The following is a 20103-nucleotide window of genomic DNA, read 5'->3' as shown; positions in this document are numbered from 1 at the left end:
TTTGAATCTGTTGTCTATGCACAAAAAAATAACGTAAAGGATATTAATGCTGGTGTGCCTATGATAGCAAAGAACTGAAATGGTCTAAGCATAGGGAAATGACCACATTAAGGCATATTCATATATTGAAATGTATGCAGTTATTCTAAATATTTTTCCAATAATATTTTATGACAAGGGAAACTGCTCTCCTAGAATTTAAGTGAGGAAAACAGACAAGAAGGTCTGTATAATGATAACAGCTCACATTTACTGAGCATTGACTATGAGCCACGTACCATGCTATGTACTTTACATGTATTACCTTATTAATTCTTACAATAAACCAACTAGATGCATACTATTATTATCATCCCCATTTTATAGAAAGAGAGACTACAATTTTGATAGTTTGGGCAACTTATAGTCACTATATAAAGTAGCATGGCCAGTACTGGAATCTCAAACTGTCTGATTCCAAAGCATTTTTAACTACTATGTCACACTGATTCTTCAATACAAACTTCCTAGCTCCACCAGGAGACTAGTTTAAACACACATACACACACACACACACACACACACACACACACACACACACAAATGTATGCATGCATGAATACTCAGATCCACACACACATGCATATCTGGAAGGAAAACACACCAGATGCTAGCAATGACAATCTCTGAGTGGTGAAATTTTAGCTGACTTTTAATTATTTTTATCCATTTTAGTATCTTTTCCAAAATCAAGGAGTATGAATTGTTTTTATAATCAGAAAAAAAATTTCAAAGAAGAAAATGTGTGAGAGTACTTTGTAAAATGTGAAGTATTACATAAATACAAGTATTTTTATGAAGCCATAGACTTCCAGATTTGACTTATAGATTCAGTGCTAGTATTCCTTCAATTTTTTTTTTCTTTCCATTGAGTCCAAGGTAAAGAGCATGTAAAAAACTATTTTGAGGGGCATCTGGGTGGCTTAGCTGGTCAAGCATCCGACTCTTGACTTTGGCTCAGGTCATAATCTCACAGTTGCATGATGGAGCCCCAGGTCTGGCTCTGCATTAGGCGTGGACCCTGCTGAGGGTTCTCTCTCTCCCTCTCTCTTTGCCCCTCCCCCCACTGCATGCATGAGAGCGTGCACACACTCCCTCTCTCTTAAAAAGAAAAACTATTTTGAATATGAATACAACCAAATGTAGTATGGGAAACACCGTATGTGTATTTGACAGACATTCAATATTAATATAAAAGCTGAAAGAGCTTGTGTGAGGGGGAAAAATCTTTTCAAGTAATACAGAATTTTCCACTTAGTGAAAACACATCCATTAGTGACATGATGCCGTTAGTGCATTCCCTGTCATGGTCATGTTAAGTGACACTGTCATGGAGCCATTTACGTAGACACCAGCACACTGTTTGGACATGCCTCAGCCTGATTACTGTCTACCCCAGAAGGTGTGAATATAATGATGTGTTGAAGTGACACATAAGGAGTGATTTCCTGTCACACCACTGGTACATTTTCAGAGCAATGATTCTATAAAGAGAACTGAATGATGTACGAAAAAGCAATTCCTTTGAACCAAACAAGTTCATATGAATTGAATGTGCAGATGAGACAAGAATTTATTCTACCAAATTGTTCTTTTTAAATTAAATTTAAAATAAGGTCATTTAGATATGATTTTAGTAAATTTTTCAAAAGAAAAATGCCATCTAAAAGTAACCCCAAACTAATCTTGTTTCACTTCAAAATGGAGGTTCTAAGATTGGCAATAAGAAGATCAACAATGATAGCATTACTTAGGCATTTGACTGAATATTTCCTGACTCTATCCTCTTAGACAGCCTGGGGAGAAGAAAGGAAACACAAGTGAAAGATTATCAAACTAGTAAGAAAAGAAAAAAGAAAAAAAAAAAGAAAAGACAAGACAAGACTAACAAAATTCACATACTGATGCCAAGTCTCCTGTAGAAAGTCACAGGTCTCTATCTTTGGCCTGTCCTGGTCAACATTTTATCAATGAGAAAGTACAATTCTCAAATGTGTAATAAATAATAAGTGAAAGAAGTATCACTAATAAATTGAATTTAAAAATTAGAAGTCAAAAATGTCTTGCTAGAGAAGAAAAATGATTTGACCAAAAGAGACAATATGTAACAAGGATAAATGTAAAATCATCTACACAGGTTCACACGATTAACTGCACAAGCACAGAGTAAGGGAGACTTGGCTTTGTAGTAGTTGTTTAAGAAAAGACTTGGAAATTTTATTTGACTTTAGTGACAAACCAACAATGTGCTGGCCCAGGTTTAAAACGGAGGCCAATACAATATTTGACTGGATTAATAAAAGAAGGGTGCCCTGAACAAGGGAGTTTCCTACTGCTCAGAGAACTCAGGAGGAGGGAGTGGAGTCGAAGATCCTCGCTTTTAAAACAGCATGGGCAGAGCAGTGGGCGACCAGAGGAGTGTTAACAGGATGGGAGATTTCAGTTCAGAGAGCTGGGACCACGTATGCCTGAAAAGAGAAGACTCTGAGTAGGAGGTCCAATAGCTACGGTCAAATATTTGAAGAGCTACCACACAGAAGGTGTCTATTCTGTGGCACTCCAAAGGGTGACAAAAGACAAATGGGGAAGCTGCAGGGAAGCAGATTTCAACATTTTTGTCTGCCTGTGCTTCATAATGATACTGGTCCAACCACACATGAGACTAGGTCCAAATCTAAAGGCGCTTCAGATCTAGAAGCATTGTGATGACTGTCAAAATTCCTCAGCATAGCAAAATTGTGAAGTTCTCGCTCCTGGCAGTGTTCAAATGGCAGCTGGCTGACTGGGATACCACGGAAAGGAACACTGCATTTGTGGGGGTACATTAAACCATAGCACCCTCTATCCCCTTCCAACGTGCATTCTACGCTTCTAATTTCACATTAGTAACTTTCATGAAGATAGTCCTAGGGCTTTATGGATGCAATACCTAAAAATGCCTGCCTTAATAAATGAGAAATAACTATAAATTTAAATGCAATCTGGAAGAGTCCAGAAGGTGAAATTCTACCAAAGTTTGGAAATTATAAATTAATGTTGTCATGGCAACCTTAGTTGATATCATCCATCGCAGCTGAAACAGTTCTTGCTCTGGGACTATCAAAACAATAAGCGACTTTATATATTCAATGCCACAAACCAGCACTAAATAATATTTTTAATGCTTTTATTTTTAATTTTGGGAGCAATTGATTTGCATTTTCTCCTTGAGAGTTTACAGTTTTCACATGACACTATACTGAGGCTATCGTATTACAGTGGGGGGGGGGGTTAATTGCATCAAGAGCTGAGGAAGTCACTGGGAGACCCATGCGTGCACTGAATTCAGTCCACTATTCAGACCTCACAGGGGAAGTAAATAGAAGGGACAAAGACCTTCTAGATCAGGATGTTAGCAGCCACAATAGCCAGCATAACATCTACTGTTCCCTTAAAAATTACAGGACTGCCCACATTCCTATAATAACATTCATCGATCAGAAGTGGCAGTATGTCAGATCAGAGTATTTCACTGCTGTTTACGGCTCTTCAATAAGTGCATTTTCTCAGCTATGTATTAGAAATCACTACAACCAGCCCACACTGAGAACAATATTGCCTCTGATCAAAACCACTCTTTCCTTAGTATACTAAAGCTTTTCTTCCCTTCTTGTAAGCAACAAAGACTACAACAAAAGAACTTTCCAAACATCCACAGTTAAGGAAAGAATGGCTCCAACAAAATGAGTGTGAAATCTGTCCCCAGTGTCTAATTTGTATATGAATCTTCCTTTTCAGGGTATTTTAGTGACTTCCTTTATTTGTAATGTATCAGCAAAGAATAGAAATAAAAGTTTATTTTGATGGCAGTGCACCTGGCTATTCAGAGATTCAAAAACTTGCTTTGTTTATTCTTATGCTATCCTGGCAGATGATGTAAACAAGCCTTTTTTCCATGCCTTCATGCTGTACTCATAATCCCAGATGAATATTTTCACAAATGCAAACCATTAGGTAGGACTGGCCTTAAGCAAACCATGAAGGCAACTTCCTTATGGTCCTTTGTCACCCTTGCATGGGTGAAATCTGGGCCCCTTGACCCAGATTGCTTCTTCTCTTCCTTATCAGTTTTGGGTAAGGGTCTATAAAATGATTCAACCTAAAGAACACACATCTAACAAGTTTATGTTACCACTTCCCTAGCGTTTGCATTTTAGGCCCTGCTGCTGGGCACTTTATATCTTGTTTTATTTAGTCATAACAAAACAAGCGGGTATTATTAATTTCACTTCATATATAAGAAAATGGAGATTCAGGAAGATTAAATAATTTAAATAATATAGACAGTCAATTACATAAGTCAAAACCAAGTCTTTCAAGTGACAAATTTGTCCTCTTTTTTCCGATAAACCATATTGATCTTAGGAAAGGGAGTAGAGTTTGTATAATGTAGGCTTTCACGTATTAGAGAGCAGGAAAAGAGAAGCTGTTGATATCTGAACTGCCCTTTCCAGTAGTACAGAGTCTGAAATCACACCACGAAGGCTACCTTTCTCATCTACACATGAGACCAGCCTTCCCATAGGAGACAAAGAAGTGGACGTAGCATAATTTAGGAAAAACGCCCTATTTTTGCTTTCCTCTTCTCTTCCCAAGTTGCACATATGGTACAAATGGGACCCAGAGGCCAGTGGGGCAGCTCATTAATAAGCAGTGCTCAGTGTCATGGGTCTGGAACCAGGTAACAGCCAGTATCCAGGCAAGCTATTCAAACATCTATCAAACTGAGTTTCCTGCCCATTGCTGGCAGGTGTCGGTATTGAAGAAGCCTGGAAGGGAGCAGCAGGGGACTTACCTTTAAGGCTTGTAGCTCAGCTGCAAGACTACTGTCCTAAGAAAGCGTGGAAGTACATGATGGGACCCTTACCTAAGGCAACTTGGGATTCCTACATGAAAACGAAAAGCAGGGACTTGGGAATGAAGGAGACAAAGTGAAATCTGGGGCACAATGTGAAAATGTGGTACCCAAGAATGAGGCTGAGCTCTGGCTTCCTAGGCAAACTGCAGGGCTGATCCCATGGAGAGTCCCTAAGGTACATACGCAAGGGAGTGGCAACCCTCCTGCAAAGAGCCTACACTGGTCCCACACCCTGCAGATGGGGGAACAATAACCACATCGACTTGGTCGCCATTTTTCTCAGGCCCTTTTCTGTACATATATGACTTTCAAACTTTTCTTTTTAGCACATGAAACTTTCTCCGTTTGTAGACTAATGCCTAATAAGTAGACACAAATAAAAACAACTGCTCAAAGGGATTCTCCCCTGAAATGAAGGGCTTAACAGAACAATCTGCAAAAGACCAGGAGAGAAGGCACTGAGTCACTCTGCCTATCAGACTTCGCTGGAATCCGATCCTGCTGAACCTTTATCATGATAGTTATGGTTTCTTCCCCTCACCTCCAGGTATCTCCCTCTTGCTCCAACTCGATAAGCTCTGGTTTCTATCACTGGTTGGCTTTTCCACTGTGAAGACATAAAGCTTTGTGTATCTCCTAGGACACCGTATATTATCTTCTGGGTCTTTCTGACCACCCTCATGCCCTTAGCCTTTTGGGCCAACTGATCCACAGACTGCTGCTGTTAGTATCTTAAGTGCTTTACCAACAGTTGTTTGGCACATCACTTTGTTTGATGCACAATGACTCTATAGGACACATATTGTTAAGGCTCAAGACCTACTGGTTCATTAGTTTGTTCAGAATTCCAGAGCTAGACAGTGGGGAAGCTGGGCCTTGGCCCACCAGAAGGGATCAATGGCAGGATGGGGCATCTCAGAGACCTGGGCAAGGCTCCCGGTGCTCCACCTGGTGCCACACAAGCTGAAGGCTTCTCAGGAATGTGACTCGACCTGCCCTTCCCCGGCTCCTACAGTTTATCTCAAATCTTCCCTCTACTACACAAGTATCCCTGCTTCTCACTCCTGACGGCAACTGGGTAGGCTAGGGAGACAGATGTGCTTTAATCATGATTTCAGCACTGTGCACATTGTATGCATGACTCCTGGCTGTAGCTTTCACAATCTGTTTCTTTGATTCCGAATCTTATCTAAAGCACTTTGTATCTCTGGATTTAAGAAACTGAGCAATTGCTGCTTCTCTATATCTGTAGGGTTGACTTAATCATTCAACAAGCTCATGGGCTTGGCTCATACAGGATGTATCTCCTGGGAATGAGGAGATGTTCTGTAACAATGCTGTCCAACAGAACTATAATAAGAGCCACACAGGCAATTTAAACGTTTCTAGTAGCCATGTTAAAAAAAAGGTAAAGATAAATATGTGAAGTTAATTTTAATAATATATTTTATTTAAACTACTATATCCAAAATATTACTGTTTCATTAAGTAACCAATATTTAAATCTTTTAATGAGATACTTTACATCTTTTTCTCATATACAGTCTTTGAACTGTGGTGTATTTTACTCTCACAAAACATCTCGCATTATTTCAAGTGCTCCACAGCCACATGCAGCTAGTGGCTACAGTACTGGCTAGCATAGTTCTATAATCTCTTCTCTGTTCCCATCTTTCCTCTCATTTCTTTCCTGTAACAACTCGTTTCCTCTAGTAAGGATGCCATGGGCAGGGGCAGGGACCAGGATCGTTAGAGAAGACTTTGATACACACACGAAGGGAGAGCCCAGATCACAAAGGAGCTTTTGTGCCATGCTAGGAAGCTTAGATTTTATCCTGGAGACTGCTTCTCCGACTCTGCTGAAGGATTTTAAGCAGCAGAGAGTCGTGACCAAATCTGCCTTTTAGAAAGGCAGCAGTGTGGGGAATGGATTGGAGGCAGGCCAAGCAGAAGGCAGAGGCCAGTTATGAGGCCACTGCAGTAATCCTCAAGGGAAGTGATGAGGGCCTAGACCAAAGCAGTAATGGTGGTGGTGGTCTTGACAGGTCAGGGCAGATTCCAATGAGATTGAGAGATATGGCTTCTCCAGGCCTTGGTGATCAATGAAATGTAGGGGTTGTGGAAGAGGGAGGAATCTAGGACGACTCCCAGATTTAAAAACTGGTGAAGTGGGTTTCATTGAGAGAGAAAATACATTAGGAATATGCCGTAAATGGAAAGCAGGAGAGAGGAATGCCTCAGAAAACAAGTGGACAAAGTTTCAAAGAGCAGAGAGTAATCACAAAGGCACACAGGTCAAAAATCAGAAGAGAATCCTAGACAAAGGATCTGCCAGTTTGAAGGTCAGAGGTGGTCATCGTGAGAGGACAGGACTGTGGGGGTTTGGAGAGAAAGGGGAAAAAGGGATGTGCAGTTACTGTGTAAGAACAAGTCCTTCTGACAACAGCAATGGGATGGAACACAACCAGACCAAGAGGGAAGGGGCCAAGGGGATTTTGCTCGTCCTGTCTTCTGTTTTTATAAAAAATGAGAAGACTTGCGCGTGTTAATGCGCTGAAAGAAAAGGTTGGTTGAGACCCTGAAGAAAAGAGAGATAATGGAACAAGGTCCCTGAGGAAGCAAGAAGCGATGTTGTCCAGAGAGATTAGTCTCCGACTAAAGATAATAAAGGGAAGAAAAGGTGTGACGAGGAAGAACCTGCCATTTATAAGGAAGATATAACATTACCATTGCAAAACTATTTTTCTTTATTTAGAAATAGAAATGAAATACAATTTTAAAAATATGTATTTATTTTTGAGAGAGACAGGTGTGAGTGGGAGAGGGGCAGAGAGACAGAGGGAGACACAGAATCCGAAGCAGGTTCCAGGATCTGACCTGTCAGCATAGAGCCCGATGCGGGACTCGAAGTCAAGAGCCAAGAGATCATGACCTGAGCCGAAGTCTGACATTTAACCAACTGAGCCACCCATGCACCCCAAATTACACAGGAAGGCTTTTTAAAAATAGTCCTACATATCATGTAGAAAATCAGATAAATACTGAGCACAGAAGTCACTAGTTTCCTGGAGCCCGAGATTTGTGGTCTTGGTACACTACCAAGCCTTTTGCATACCTTTGGGCTCTAACTAAATCACCTCAGGTTACTCAGGAGAGCCAGAGCAGTTGTTTACAGTTTGTGGCCTCTCTGGTTGGTCAGTGTCTGTGCTGAACTGATAGGTAAACATTTCAGTATCACCACGCATTACCTGGCAGAGCGGTGTAAGAAAAAAAGCAGTGTAAGAAAGAGCGGTGTAAGAAAGCCCGGACTTGAGGGGGTGAGACACCAAACAGACTCTCCTGCAACTTATCAACGATGCAGATTCAATCAAATTATGTAACTTTCCTGACTTCGGTGTCTCCCTCTTTTAAAAGGTACATAATCTATACCTTGCAAGATAACCCTGAGGTTTAAATGAGATAATCAATAAGTGATACCTATCATGATGGTGATAATTGTATTCACTTTGTTCTGAATTTCTAGCATTGGGTTCTGCTGCTGCTGAATCTGTGCTTTGCAATAATCAACATCTTGATCCCTAAGGAGAATTAAACCACCAATCCTACTGTTAGGAAGGGTCCTTAAAAATCTTAATGGCCGTCTGGGGACGCCTGGGTGGGTCAATCAGTTGAGCGTCCAACTCTTGATTTTGGCTCAGGTCATGATCTCCCGGTTCGTGGGATCGAGCCCTGCATCGGGCTCTATGCTGACAGTATGGAGCCTGCTTGAGATTTTCTCTCCCTCTCTCTCTGTCCCTCCCCAGCTTGCTTGTGCACGTGTTCTCTCTCTCTCTCTCTCTCTCTCAAAATAAATAAACTTAAAAAAAATCCTAATGGCCATCTGACGTTTGTGTCCTTTCTTCATCACGATACATACTCAGTCTCAGCCCTCAAACGCAGGGGTGACATCTGCTCTACACCTAACTCACTACTCAACCTTTCTAGGCTTCAATATTGCTCTTCAGTAAGGCAGGGGTAATAAAAGTATGTACTTCAGAGCACTGTTTTGAGGAAAAATGGAGATAGGGCATGTATTTAAATGAGACACTACGTATTATAGCATGTGCTTGAATACATTTAGTCATGTGGGGCTTAGCTACCTCATGAAATAGCACAATCTCATAATAGGACCACCTTTCTTACACTGACCCCAAATCTGTCTTCCCTGAAACGTAAACCCATTGGTCCAAGTTTTACAGCTCATGGGAATACTTCTACAGAATCAGAACTAGGGTTCTGTATAACAGTATGTTTACTCATTCATTGAGCTCTGCTGGATGCACTGGGCAGCGTCTCACAGATGGCTGGCTACTTGAGATCACAATCAGGGCAGACCTCTCCCTGTATGTAGAGCACTATCAAAGTTTCAACCTTCAGCTGTGTCTCCATAATGCAGGAGACCTTTTTGAGCATTCTGAGCAAGTTGGATGCTACCCAGGAATGCACTGGTTATACTGCTTACAAGATTTATTTTGTGCTTTATGTCATGGTCAGTTCAGCACTTGGCACCAAAAGTAATTATTGCAGGGATCTGTAGATGCTTTAAGTTTCATTATTGAACGCTGCAGCCCACCAATGCCCAGGAGACTCTGGTGGGATTTCAGTTTAGGAGCAGTGGCAGGGTAAAAGAATACTGATACTGGACTCAGAACTCTAGAATAGGCCTGCCCTTCCCTACCCCCACACCCAGCCACCATTCCCTTACCCCTGTACTCCCAATGATAGCTACTGAACTCTTGCAATAAACAACTCAAGATCCCCACCATATCCCAGGAAAGGAAATTTTCCCTTCTGAGCTCTCTTAGACCTTTGTTTCTGGGATACATTTGTCATTTCTCCTGTTAGATTATAAACTCCTTCCTGGCAAAAAACAGTGTCTTGTACAAGGTGAGTCTTATTGGAAGTTTGAAGAATTTAATTTTGTCCTGAACACAGTATGATGGGTGCCAACTCTTCCCTACCTTACCTTTCATCCCTGCTTGAATCCCCAGATGATTTTTTTTAATTTACAAGGAAGTTTTAAAATGAAAAAGGTTGGGCAGTCCTGTGATACAGTCTGGGATTTTATGGCCGATTAGCTGAACTTTTATTTAACTGAGAACTCTAGCCTAATTGTTTTATGTATAAAATACTGGCATAAAGCCTGAATACTTTTATTTTTTGCTCACTACTGGGACCCATCACTCCACCTTAAAATAACGACAGCCTCCTTAATTCCAACTCACAACTGCCAGCCTCCATCATTATCTCAAGACTGGAAAATGCCGAGGCCTCAGAATCTCACAGCTGATGAATGGAGAGGCTGATTAGAACCACAGAAGAAAAATGGGAAAAACTCTTGACAGATGCCTCCTTCAAATGCCTCTCCCTTTTATCCAATGTCAACATTAATTTCTATGTTAACAAATATTTATTGAGGTCATGACTAGGTGTCAAGCTGCAAGCTAGGCTCTGGGGACACAATGGTGAGCAGTACACAGGCAATATCAAAGCCCACTATTTAGAAAAAATTCACCCTTATGGCTTATGGACTCCACTGGTATACTTATCAAGAGCTTCCTATGCCAAGGCCCATAGACAGTTAAAGGATAGCATGCAAGTTAGAACAGTGCCCTCAAGGAACTTTCAGTCTAGTTGGAAAAGCAAGAATTAAGCATACAAGAGTACCGGAGAGTACCTGATGGTCTAAAGGGATGGTGTGGACAAAAGGGCAGAAGAAGAAGAAACCAGTGAGTAACATGATCAGGCTGACTTTAACTGGGAGATGGTTGTTAGGTTAGAGGAAAAAGGAAAAAAAATGTTCTAAAAAGCAGAGCATGAACAAAAGGGTACAAAGTCATCTTAGAAGGGCAGTGAGATCCGATTACCAGGAATAGAAGGTTCATGTTGGAAAGGACTAGAAAATAAACTTGGTAAACCAAATTTGGGCAAGACTGTAAAGTACATTCAAACCAGGTTGAGAGGTGGAACTAAAGGCAAGGGCATGGAAAGTATATGAACTAGTGGAAAGAGTACTGGCTTTAGAATCAGATAAACCTGAGGTCAACACGCCTTCCAGCGAGACAATCCTTGGAGAGGAGTTCTAAGGAGAAGAGTTTAGGAAGGCTGATGTGGTGGGAGCACACAGAGTGGGGAGAACTCAATTAGTGAGAGACCAAGGTACAGCTCACTCTAATCATCCTAGAACAGAGATGGCCTGGGCTATCCAGGAGAGTGAGGAATGCAGAGGAGATATGGGGACCGGTTCAGAGACACTATTAAAAAGGAAAAGTTAACAGAACTTGATGCACGGTATGAAAGATGGAGGAGCCAGAGGATGGTCCCTGGGTCTCAAGTCCAGATGACAAAGAGAATGCCGAGTATCAAGGAACATCTTCTCATTGTGAAAAGAATAGGTTTAGCAAAGAATACAAAAACTTTGTATCAGGCATGCAGCCTTTAGTCTGACAGCAGGACATCCGCCATGAAAAGTCTATTAAACAGGTGCATAAATGGGAACAGAGTTTGTGTCTATACTAGAGACAAAAATTTGCATGCATAAATGGGAACAGAGTTTGTGTCTATACTAGAGACAAAAATTTGCATGCTATACAAATAGGTAACACCATCATATTTAAGAAAAACATTTTTGAAGTTTTTATTTATTTAAGTAATCTCTAAACCCAACGTGGGGCTCAAAGTCACAACCCTGAGATCAAAAGTCACATGCTCCTCTGACTGAACCAGCCAGGCACCCCACGTTTAAGAATTTTTTATTAGAAAATAAAAATACTAGCTGTTAAACAAAAATAATGGAAACGACATAAATAGTAGAGAGAAACACATCTTCACAGACTATTATTCTTAGCTATGGTACTTAGGGGATCCTATCCATTACAACACTGAACGAATAAACTGGAGAAATATGTCATATGGCCTATTTACATAACAAGCATCACAACTCCAAATTAGCCATTTTGATGTGTCAAGGAAATAACACCTTCATAGCAGACTACTTCAAAAAAAGGAAAGAAAAAAGAAAGGTTTGTTTTTCCTCTATAATTATGTGTACTTGGTCTTTAACTGTTTGTGTCATGAAAATCATATTTTAATTGTGTGATTACACTCTAAGGCATAACAGTGATGGAATGAATTGATTAGCTGAATTATGCACAATCATTCAAAAATCAATAAACAGCCTCCATCACTTAAGTCTTTCCATATTATGTATCTTCCCTCATGTCCTGTGCCACGCTTATAAAAGTGGCTATTCTGCGCACAAAAATTGTAACAGACATATGATATAATTATCACAGTCAGGAAAGGGTCTACAGAACAGGACAGGGCAGTGAGCAGCCAATATCTTTCTACTGCATACAAAACCCGCTCCACTTTTATCATGTGGCCAGACAGGTGGCGGCAGCCTGGATCTTACTACCAGCAACCTCAACTTCTTCCATTTTACCAAAACTGTAACCAAAAGTTCTTGTCCTAGCTCACATCATGAGATGCTGATTCAAATTATGTAAAGAAAATAGAATAAAGACCACCAAGGCGCCTTTCACACATATGCCATAAGTGAAAATTCATTGTTAATGACAGGACCATTCTATGATCACAGACTGAGAAACTGATAAAACTTAGAACCAAAAATGAGACATCTCTAAAGCTTAACTTCTTACGGTATTTCTATCTGCACAGCAAAATTGATCTAGGAGATGCTTCCGACTGGCAGCACTTCAAAGACTGCAATGGTGTGGCCTAAGCATTTTCTTTCCCTGATCATCATGAGGTGGTGGAACAGCTTCACAAGCCCATAGATACCCATCCCCACAATGGCCACTTGAAAACCAGTGGGAACACAGAAGCAAATCAATTTAAGACTTTCACTAGGGAGCTCCCTAAAACAACGTAAATACAAAAGGAGTCTCGACTGTCTAAATTAGTACGTTAAACTAACTGATCCCTAGGAAATAATTTAATATTTTCAGAGGCAGGGATTAAAGAAAGAAAAAAGGAGTATATTACTCCTTTCCCAGATGTTGAGTTTTTACTATGCTCTTAAATATTCTTTGCATTCAAGTCATTTGTATTTTTATGCAAATTATCTTTGGGGCTAGTCGTGTGTGTGTGTGTGTGTGTGTGTGTGTAAATCCACACAGATACAGAATTTGATATATTTTACATTCTATTCCTCCATAAAATAGGTTTTAACAAAGCTTGAGTTTAATCCAAAACACTAATTAGAGATTGCAGCAATGTTTGCTTTGTTTAAATAGAAAATCATTTCCAAAGTTGATTTTGCCCAAGTTAAAGATCCAATAAATATTAACATACACAGATATTATTTAACAGTACAGTTACTTGTTAAAACTGCCCCCATGCATGCAACACACTGCTTTCTGGTTTAATGATACAGTTTTATAAAGCCAATGAAATACTTTATCCAGAAGGCAACCTTAGTCTTTATTTTCAGAGAATCTTTCACAATAATTGGATTTGCTAGTTGAATATTTTCTTTTTCAGAATGAAGCAATTTCTGACTTCCTGTCCTCTTTTTTCCCTGCCATATTGCACATCTGCTTAATCTCCAGAAAATAAAATCAATCAGAATGGCAATGAATTGTTCCTCTAAGACCAACTAAAACCATGTCATAAAGGTCACACGACCATACGCTTTCAAATAGTGAAATAAGCCTTTTCCTCTGCATAGATTCTAAAATGTGAGTCTTTTTTTTTTTTTTTACTTTTGAGAGGACTAGTAAAGTTAACATAACATTTAATTTTTTTAAATAAGTGAAAAATATTACATATAACATTTCACGTAAAGAAAGAGGCTGTGTTTGAAGTTCAAGGTTTTTCACTAGTTCTCAAGCTACAGATTCTGTAATACACTGAAAAGAAAATGCTGTACCGAAAGAATCTTTACAGCGTCAGGTCTCCAAAACCTTGACATCCGCTGAAACCAGGACTGCTGGGAACTGAAAGCTCACGAAGTTCACAAACACACACACCCCAACCCCCCAAGAACGGGAAGCCTCCACTTGCGAAGATGTGAAGCCTTGGTAGCATCTCGGTCCAGGTGAAGTCTCAGCCCTTCACCTCCTACGTCTGCAGTAAGTATTAACAACCCAACACGGTGCGAGCGAGCAGGGCCGATCTTCTGAGACACGCAAAGTCTAGCGTGCTGAGGGCGCGAAGAACGCTCTCCGCGTTTCTGAAACAACTGACGCCTTGGGCTTCAGTCCGCCGCCGCCGCCGCCGGATCCGAAACCCCGGCCGCCGCCTGCGGACTCCGGGTCCACAAGCCCGGACGCGGCGGCGCGACCGCTCTGTCCCGCGGCCGGGTCGCCCGGCGTCTGCCCGCGTCACCCCGCCTGCCATCGCGACGACTTCGCGGCCACCGCATCCCGCTCCCGCCGGGCGCCGGGACGCGGTCGAGGGTGGGCCGGTCCCGGCTAAGGCGGGCAGCTCCGCGGCTCCGAGCGAGGGAGGAGGGCGGCGGGTGGCCGTGGGTCTCACTCCGCCCCGTGAGTGGAAGGGGGCGCTCGCGCCGGGGAGGGCCGGCGAGGGACCGCGGCCGATTCAGATCCGGGGCGGGCGGGTCCACGTCGGAGCGCGGCGGCCACACGCTCGCCCTGGGCGCGCAAATGTGCGCCGGACCCGGCACCTCCTCCCGCCCGCCGGCTCGTTCGCTCGCGCCGGCCTGAGAAAGGAAGGACGGCGACCTCCGCGTCCGGTCTGTGCCGCCAGCCCGCGTCGGCGCCGAGCGGGGGCCACACCCAGCGCCCCGAGAGGCGGCGGGGGCTGGGCGGCCCAGGCTGCGGAACGCTCGGCCCGGGCCGAGCCTCCGTCCCGGCCGCCCAGGCCCCGCCGCGTCCGCCTGAGCCCCGCATCCCGGTCCGGGCCCGGCGCGCGGGGAGGGGGGGTCCCGGGCGGCGGCGGCCGCGAGTCCCGGGCTTACCTCTGTGCCGAGCGTTGGTCGCTCTGTCCCGGGCCGGGAGACGGCGGGCGGGGGCGCGGTCGCCGGGGGAGGCGCAGCGGCAGTAGCGGCCCCTGCGGCGCGGAGGGCGGGCCGAGCGGGAGCCGCTGCCTGGGCCGCGCGCCGTCCGGAGCTCGCCCCGCGCTGCCGGCGCTCGCGGCGGAGGGCGCAGCCAGCTCGGCCCCCGGACTGGATTCCTTCACTGACACAACTCCGGATCGGCCCGCTCCACGCAGGGACACTCCCGCCCCTCGCAGGCTGCTCCCGCCCGCCGGCCGACCGGCCAGCCCGCCCCTCAGTGTCACTCACCCAGGCGCACACACCCCGAGCCGGCGCCCCTCGCTCCCGCTCGCACACACAGCGCGCTGCTCACGCCTCTCTCGGGTTTTGTATCCGCTCACACGCACGTTCTGACACAGATGCCTTCCCTCCACACGCCCTCCCTAGCTCCTTTTCCCACCCCACTTTCTAGAAGAATCCCCGTACAGCTTCCGCACTTTGCTTGCTTGCCCCACACCTACCTCCTCGCCTCTCCCCAATCCTCCACCTCACTTAAACTGCCCCTGCTATTCAAAGATTTTGTCACAGCCCGCACGTGTTGCCGGAGAGTCGTCCTCCCACACGAGGGAAAATGAACTTTGCTCCCCCCAGCACTATCTACAAATGCAGGATGCTTCTCCTTTTAGAAGGTAGTAATGCTTTCTGGTGCTGGGCCAAGCTCAAAATGTAAACAAAGATAGCAGATTTCGAAATGACCTGAAGAACTAACTAGGCGCTCAAAAAGTACCGGGGCTCTGGTCTGTCCTTAGAAACCCTGCTAACCCGGAGTGTTCCCGCCCCTTCCTTTCCTTCTTGTTCACAATGGGCTCCTGGAGGATGGGTTACTCTAACGTGTGTAATAACCAAGTTCCAGATAGACACCTGGGCATCCGTCCACGGATTTGTACCTGGGAGTACAGTAGTCGGGAGAGTAAAGGCAGTTTCTCAATCATTATTCATGATGGAAGCACTTTAGATAACACACCTCTTCCAGAGGCAGTAGAGTGAAATGCAGGCAGCGCTCCAATTTAGTTTATTTTTTAAAAATGGTGACTTCTTAGCCTCCCGTATTCTCAATACTAGTAACTGTTTCTCAACGGTTCTTTGGATGTCAAAGCCCCTTAACAAATTTCAGACCAGGGGTAGTTATGTATCTCACACTCCGAACTCCTAAGGGGTCCCTGAGTGTATAGCAGAATGGTACATCTTCTGCTCTTTAGGAATTCATAATTTGATATAAAATCTAACACCTTTCCGGTAAAGTTCAAGTCTGCTAACATTATGTGCCTCTGTTGACAAAGCACAGCCATAATAAATAGAGGAGTTAAAAGTACAGGAACTCATTTTCTTATGCGACTTGTGGTGGCAATACTTGTTACACTGGATTTATGTATTGATCACATAATTTATTTAAATATTTGCAAATGCTTTATAAGTATTAACTCATTTAATCTTCAAACAATCCTATCAGGTAGGTACTATTTTTGTCCATTTTGTTTTGTTTTGTTTGTTTAGATAAAGAAACAAGCATGGAGAAGTTAAATAACTTGCCTAAGTTATCTGGTAGCAAATGGTAGAGTGAGGATTTGAACTTGTACGGTCTGGCCCCACCTATGCTGCAAATAGGAAAACTTGCTTCTAGAAGCCATATTACATATGGGGGGCCTGCATGGCTCCAGCTGTTAAGCATCCAGCGTTGGCTCAGGTAATGATCTCATGCTTGTGAGACTGAGCCCCTCATGGGGCTCTGCGCTGACAGTGCAGAGCCTGCTTGGAGTTCTCTCTCTCTGCCTCTCCCCAACTTGCACTTTCTCTCTCTCTCAAAATAAATAAGTAAATGTAAAAAAATAAAAGCCATATCACATATAAATATGAAGGATAAACATCCCATTGCTTATTAAATTTAGGTATAAAGGTAACTTGTATCAATTAGACTTAAATTTGATGTACCTTTTAGGTTCTGTGGCAAAATAATTTATTTAATGGAGGGGGTTATCTCCATAATTAGAATTCCAAAATGAATAATAAATTAATGTTTTCCTGGGAAGGCTTGGGAAATAACATTGAACTCAGACTTCATTTCTTTCCTCTACTATTTCATACTCTTCCCAGGATGCCAAATCTGACTTGTTTAGTAAAATCTGAAAGAAAAATGCTTTCAAGAACTGAATATGACCAGAGAGAAAAAAGAGTTTTCAGAAGCCCATACATGGCCTTTTGCATTTGAGGGCTATTTCCCAGCAAGTAGATAGTAGCTACAACAATAACTGGCATGTGTATTGAGAGCAAAATGTTAAAGCACTGAGTTGATTAAAAAAAAAAATGGAGAATAGGAGTGTAGTAGTGGCCACTGTACCACAAACTAGACTAAAATTAATCTTCTCCTGGAAATGGCCTAGCCCATGGAAAGACAATTATAAAGTAACTAGAGAAAATAATTATTGACTCTGGAAAAAATGAAAACTTCTGTTTCTGGGAGAGAGGGTTTTAAATGCTTATTGAGAAGTGTATAAAAACTTTTTGCACATCGAATAACTGACAAAGCAATATTTTGATGAGTTAAGCATAAATGATTAAAAAAAACATACAAATTACATTTCTATAACTGCATAGAGATATAAAAGTTGAAAAATAGAATATGGAAAAATAAGAATCAGTGTTTGTACCAGATACTGAAAGTTTATTTGAAAAATTATATTATTTGAAATTTTTATCTGGGGCTTATCTAATGCTAGTATGATGCTGTTGTTCAAAATGATTCTCCATAATTATAATCCATGAATCTCATTTTACCATTTTCTAAACTAAATAAAAAGTGAAGGTCTTTTCTTATGCCAACAAACAAGAATCATAAGAGTAAATGTTCTCTGAGAGATGGACAAAGTATGTTATATATTCTAATATTTCTATAAAGGCATTTTCAATATGCTTTCTTCCATATTGTCACCCACACCCTTTGTCCAATGTGCTTAATTGTAATTGTGAAGCAACACTGACCTATCTCTCAATGAGGCTGACTCTTTCTCTGCAGTATGGATTTCGGCAAAATCCCATATTCCACCCCTTTAGATTGTGCTGAGCTCCTGATTCTCTGGGCATTCAGAGTAGGGTTCACTCTCACGCAAGCAGCTCAGATCCCAGGAGATTGTTTTAGGCCATAATCAGTTGTTGTCTCTATTAGAATTTTGGCATCTGAATAAGTGGTGGGGACAGAGAGTGATTTTAGTTGCTAGGCTTTAGCGTAAGACTACTAGGCCACCAGGCTCCAGACCACTGTTCAGACCTGCTGGAGAGCCATTATTTAGAAATCCTTGACTTTGACTAGGTGGAGTGACTGGATGGAGTCTGGGTGATTTCCCGCAGGGAGGAGATGAATGTGTTCTTTGTATGTGAGTGTGACATTTATTAGGGCTGTCCACAAATATTCCAGCCCTACTTCCTTTGAAGCTCATGGTAAGATTGCACTTCTCCACCCTACCGAAGGGCAGTGTAGCACTGCAACTTGCTTAGAAGTGATGAGTATCAGTTGTGGGCAGAAGTTAAGAGCTTCATCCATCACCACACTACACTCCCTTTTCTCTTTAGTCCTGCAACCAGCAAGGTGCCTGGTGGTGGCTTCTCCATTGGATTGGAGCGTGCAGTCACAATGAGCAATGCCACCCCTGCTCATCCTTACTGGATATGTAGTGCAAGCAAGAAAATAAACCTTGTTAAAGCTACTGAGATTTAGGGGTTGTAATGTTTCTGCAGTATAAACTAGCCTATTCTGATTAAAAATAGAGAGGAAGAAAGAAACAAATCATTGCAACGTACCTGTGGCAGAGATTGGCTAATAATTCCACAAATCTGTTTCTCTTTCACCCTGGGCACACAGCTAATTCACATTTCCTATTCTCCTGTGTGGTTAGGTGAGGCCATGTGACTGAATTCTGACCAACGTTTTATACCCCACTTCCAGTCCCCACCCATGGAAGACCTACTACATGATCTCTGTTTTTAATCTGCCAAGTGAAAACTAAGGAATCTGGGACTCTAGAGCAAGAGCCAGCAAACATTTCCTGTAAAGGGTCATATAGTAAACGTTTTTAGGCTTTGTGGGTCATAAGGTCTTTATTGCAACTACTCAACTCTGTTGTTTTATGGGAAAACAGTCACAGACTCTCCGTATACAAATGGAAATGGTTGTGTTCTCATAAAACTCTGTTTACAAAACCAGGCAGTAGGTCACTGTGTCCTGAGTAGTCATTTACTGACTAGTTACCTAGAGGAGAGTAAGAGTGAAAGGAACTTGAGTCTCTGAGTCACTCAATGGTATCTACTTGCTGACTACCTATGGGGAATTATTATCTGAGTAAAAAAAACCTGTTGAGTTAAATGTAACTACTATCTTATTCCACTATCTTATTCCATATTTCAGAAAAAAATTCCAGGTGAATTAATAATCTAAACAAAGAAAAAAATGACTTAAAGAAAGCATGGCAGACTCACAATATTGTTTATAATACTAGTTAGAAAAATCATGATAAAAACTCTAGAAACTATAACAGAAAAGATTAAACAGATTTGGGTACAAAAACCCCCATTTCTGTGCAGTGAAAGATACTATAAACAACGTTACCTAATGGGAGAAAATATATGCAACATATGTACACAACAGGAAGAGGCTAATATGCAAAACAACAAGTAGCTTCTTGAAATCAATAAGAAAAAGAAGCAGCAAAGTAAGAAAATAGACATGGGATATGAAGAAGGAATTCTCAAAAGAAGGAATATGTGATAATAAGCATGTGAAAACATACTCAATCTCACCAATAATCAGAGTGTAAGTAAAAACAAGATAGTGAGTTTTACTTATCAGTTTGGCAAAAAAATTTTTCAATATCAAGTGTTTGTGAATTTGTATAAGTAACAACTTGCATACTCAACTGACTGTGAATTGATAAAAATTCTGGAAAGCAAGTTTCAGTATGTATAAATATTAAAAATACATATGTACTTTGATCAAACATTTCCATCACAAGTAATTTATCCTACAGAAACACTAAGTGTGCAAAAATATATTTATGTGTATGTCTATTATAGTACCACTCATAAGGGCCAAAAAAACTGGACCACACCTCAACATTTA

The 20103-nt window shown here is 42.1% G+C and overlaps 1 protein-coding gene across 3 annotated transcripts in view; it reads right to left on the bottom strand.

Moving 5' to 3' along the window:
• Positions 1-15263, bottom strand: part of SPATS2L (spermatogenesis associated serine rich 2 like) — a 165009-nt gene extending 149746 nt beyond the window's left edge. For 2 of the 3 annotated variants that reach the window (XM_042995019.1, XM_042995020.1), the window contains exon 1: positions 14919-15067. The gene's annotated coding sequence lies outside the window, so the exon portion shown is untranslated. Of the gene's footprint in view, positions 1-14918; positions 15068-15245 lie in introns of those variants that run through there. The other variant, XM_007094735.3, reaches the window with a different exon arrangement.
• Between the last annotated feature and the right edge of the window lie 4840 nt (positions 15264-20103).

The sequence above is a fragment of the Panthera tigris genome, chromosome C1, assembly GCF_018350195.1.
Source record: "Panthera tigris isolate Pti1 chromosome C1, P.tigris_Pti1_mat1.1, whole genome shotgun sequence".
In the NCBI taxonomy this organism is placed as follows: Eukaryota; Metazoa; Chordata; class Mammalia; order Carnivora; family Felidae; genus Panthera; species Panthera tigris.
Note: the sequence above shows the minus strand (reverse complement) of the source record. Positions and strands in the feature narration are given on the sequence as shown.